This window comes from Megascapheus bottae, chromosome 15 (genome assembly GCF_031878675.1).
Source record: "Megascapheus bottae isolate mThoBot1 chromosome 15, mThoBot2.hap1, whole genome shotgun sequence".
Lineage (NCBI taxonomy): Eukaryota > Metazoa > Chordata > Mammalia > Rodentia > Geomyidae > Megascapheus > Megascapheus bottae.
In genome coordinates this window covers 44,130,337-44,134,348 of record NC_143523.1, presented here as the reverse complement: position 1 = coordinate 44,134,348, position 4,012 = coordinate 44,130,337, and the positions used below count along the sequence as shown (strand labels likewise).

At 50.8% G+C, this 4,012-nt stretch overlaps 1 pseudogene; it reads right to left on the bottom strand.

Moving 5' to 3' along the window:
* Positions 1-1,105: 1,105 nt before the first annotated feature.
* Positions 1,106-2,026, bottom strand: LOC150054254 (splicing factor YJU2 pseudogene; annotated as a pseudogene).
* Positions 2,027-4,012: the final 1,986 nt, after the last annotated feature.

Here is a 4,012-nt window from a genome sequence, read left to right as displayed (position 1 = left end):
GGAAGGAAGCTATGTCCTGATCTATCTGGGGAGAAGTAGAAGTTGCCTTGCTCCCTTCTCTGCTGTACCAAGCTACCTCCAGCTTTGGCTAGAGAGCCACCCTCTTGTACCAGGTCCAAGCAGGGCCTCCTCTGAAGGCTTCTTTTTTTCCCTTCGAGTTGATTGCTGTGTCAGTAAGTGGTAGAGCTCTAGCCTGGAGCACAACAGCTCAGGGACAGCACCCAAGTCCTGAGTTCAAACCATATGGCTCATCCCCCTCACCCCCCCAAAAAACAAATCGTTGACAGACTGCACTGAGCCTACAGTCTATGACCAGCATGTCCTGGTCTACAGAACAAACTCCAAGTGGTGGCTTCTGATACTCAGCAACTTCTTGCCCTCACGGATCATTTCCTCACCCCATTCCAATGTCATACTTTGGAGAAAACCTTTTTATTAAAGATTTTATTAACATTGAGTTACCTATTTCAAATGCCATGTATTTCAAATGCCATGCTTAACAAACAAGTATTGAAGGGAATCTCTATATGCAATCAGTAACACATATTTTAGAACATTAAAAATAAGCTAAGGGTTTCTATGTCGTAGATACCTATGAATGCATGTGATAAAACATGTCTAAAGAGAAACCAGTTTTACTTAAATTTTAAATTGTCGGGGTGATGTACAGAATGGTTAGAACATAAGGTAGTATATTATTGGACATAGATACCCCCTCTGTGTGTCCAACGTCTCACCTCCCCCTTCATTGACATGAACAGAAACGGGCTGAAGTGTGGTATATGTGAACACAAGGATGGGGTGCTTCCCAAGCCCGCAGTAGCCTGGGTGGGGTCCACAGGAAGTCTCCGGAACAAGAAGGTCCTGCAGCAAGGCTTCTGCCGCCTGGCTGGGCCCTTTCACAGCTAGCACAGGTGGCGCTGGGGATGTGGAGCGCTTGGGAGGGCAGTCAGGGGGGCCCAAAGGGCTGCAGGCCAGGTGCAGCCAGGATTTCTAGGCGTCTTGTGTGACTCTGGCTGGTGCCAGGGATCTAGTGCTGAGCTTTTGCTCCTGGGGCTCCTGTGTCCAGGGCTATACCTGTGATGGGTCTCGGCATGGGTGAGGCTCAGATGCTGCCCTCACTATCCTCACTGTCCCCGTAGGCACCCAGCTGGCTCAAGGCAGAGGTGCCGGGCGTCTGGGGTAGAGGGTCAGCCTCTGTGCAGCTCGGTGGGGCACCTGGAGCCCTGGTGTGGTCCAAGTCACCCTCTGCTTGCACCTTGGGCTTCTTTCCCACGAGGCCCGCCAACTGCATCCAGCCATGTGCCTTCCTTTTGGCCTTAGGAACCCGGTGGTGCTGGGTGGCCCTGGGGTAGGGCATGGCGTCACAGGCTGCAGGACCAGCCCGGTCCTGTGAGTCCGAATCAGGCAGCAAGTGGCCTCGCCTTGCCTCCCGCAGCAGGGCCACCACCTGCCGCTCGTCCTCCTCCTGTTGCTGCCGTCCCAGCTGCTCCTGGCACAGGCGGTGCTGGTGCAGCAGGGCCTCCAAGTCCACGTGCGCCTGCAGCTCCTGCGGCTCCTGCAGGTTCTCCAGCACCTCCATCTCCAGCTTCGAGTCCCTCGCGCGCTTCTCCAGCCCCTTCATGGGGTTGTTCAGCTCCTTCTCCTCCTCCTGCTGCTCCTCCTCCTCCTGGCGCTGCACCTCCAGGAGCTTCTCCGCCTGGAAGCTCCTCGTGGCCCTGTGCTCCGTGGCATAGTCTGTGTTCCTGGGGTCGGTCTGGAAGGCGATCTCGGCCAGGCAGCGCGTGCACCTGATGTAGAAGCGGAAGACGGGCAGCCCCAGGTAGGCCTGGCTCTGCACGGTCTCCTCGCGCGCGTTGAACTTCCTCCCCTTGGAGATGTGCTCTGCGCAGGTCTGACACCTCGTGTGGAAGGGAGCCATGAGCCGCGCCACGTATTGCCGGTCCTTCGGCAGCCTGAGCTTGGGGATCTTGGAAGGGTCCAAGTCTGGCGGGTAGTATTTGTTGACAACTTTGCGCTCTGCCATCTTAGCGTCCTCCTGCTGCTGTGCCAACCTTCAGAGAAGTGGTGAGGTGCCGGCTTTGGGAAGCCTTTTATGCCAGGGCCCGCAGGCGCGCTCTGGCGCACACACCAATCACTTCTGCCTGCCCGCCCGCCCGCCTCTCCTATTGGCTCCAAGCATCTGAAGGAAAGGCTAGAACCAAGTCTCCCCTGGAGCACAAGAGATTCCAGGAAGGATTAGACAGTGGCTAGAGCTAGGACTTTGCCCTGTCTTTGGAAATCCCGGTGAACAGAAGCACATCCCAAAGGAAGATGGATGAAAAGACCCACTGTCAAGTGCACAAACCTTTGCAGCTCTTCTGTACCGCCTTTGACACCCTCTTTCTGGAAACTTTCCATTGCCTTACTGGAGAGATCACAGAATCTCAACTTTGGATTTGCTTTCTGAGGGTGAGGTGATCGGGCTCCTGCTGTGTTGATGGCTAGTTCCAAGGGACAGCCCCAATGCTCTTGTGCTCAGGGACCTCCCAGGCACCTGAAAGGGGTCGCATGCAGTTTGTTATCTTATTTGGAGGTTCTGAAGGCAAAGGACACAAGGTTTCAATCGATATTGGCAGTGCTTTGGAAAAAACATGGCTGTAAGGATTCATCCCGATTTTCTTTAATGGGAGATCAGAAATTTGTGTCTGGTGACATAGCATTTTAATGAAGAAAAAAGGATACAGGCCTTGTTGGACCACTTCTCCCGGATTCTTTCTTAATCCTTTGTGGGGGGGAAAAAGACAGCCTGAGACTGGAACTGCAGATCTTGGGCTAGCCCACAGCTGACCTTTATTAAGAAAAGTATTGATAGCCCTTGTCTTGGAATCCATACCAAGCATAACAGATGGTTTTGTCAGTTTTTGGGAGGGGGCTGCTGTTATGCTAGGGGTGATCCCCCTTCAGACTGCCTGCCCACTCACCTTTGCTTTCTATACTTATGGAGAAGGAAAAGTAAGAAACAGTCCTCTGAAAACATTTTTGTTCAGTACTGCTTTCTTGGTAACTTATTTTATGGCCCTTGACTGACCAGACCAGCTGTGTGTGGACTATAGGAAATGTAAACTACATAAAGTGTGTCTAGTGCTGGTGTGGAGAAGTAAGGCTAGATACCATTTTGGCAGAAGGATACCAGGGTTACTGGGCTAATACTGATGTGGAAAACAGTTTGTCAGCCTTCAGCAGGACTTGGTAGGTCTAACCTAGATTTTCTCTTAGCCTTAGTTATGAGCATGAACAACTTTCTGTCTCCATTCTCTCCTTACTCTGATCATTCTGCCACAAGTTTAGCAGGAAAGGCAGGTTTGTGTGGACGATGGGAAGTCTGTAGAGCTGACTCTTGGCTACAAACAGGATTTGGGCAGGACTCCAGGAGGGAAAACCTACCATACAGTCACTCCAGCATCTCTTCTGTACTCTTGAGAACATGTCTCTATCCGAGCTGTGGGGATGCCGAATTCTACAGTCAAGATGTTTTAAACAGCTGCATAGCCTTTGCTTTTTATTTGGGAATCTTCTATTAACATAGCTTCAAGCTCAACGATTCTCATCCACACTTACTAACACATGGAGTGCTTTTGTAACTCCACTTTTCCCCTTATATGGCCTGTATGTTCTCTTCTGGTATCTACTTATTAGATTTACACATTTTCCTCTACTTCATATTCTGTCTTACTAATCTGAAGACTTGTCATTTTGATAATGATGCTGATTCTCAGAGGCTCTGGTAGTCTTTTCTCTGGGATTGCCTTGGAACTCTTTCAACAGCCCTTATTCTGGAGCAATCTATTGTTGTACCCAATTTCTCTGCCCAGATGTGGGAGATTGTGAAAGCATTGTGAAGACTTATGATTGGATTTTAGGCTTTTAGTGCCTGAAGGATGTCTTAGACCTTCTGCTCTCAAGTAAGATCTGAGGTCCAGAGAACAGCTGGCTAGCTGTTCTGCTGGGAGGAGCTCTAGGAATCAGATCT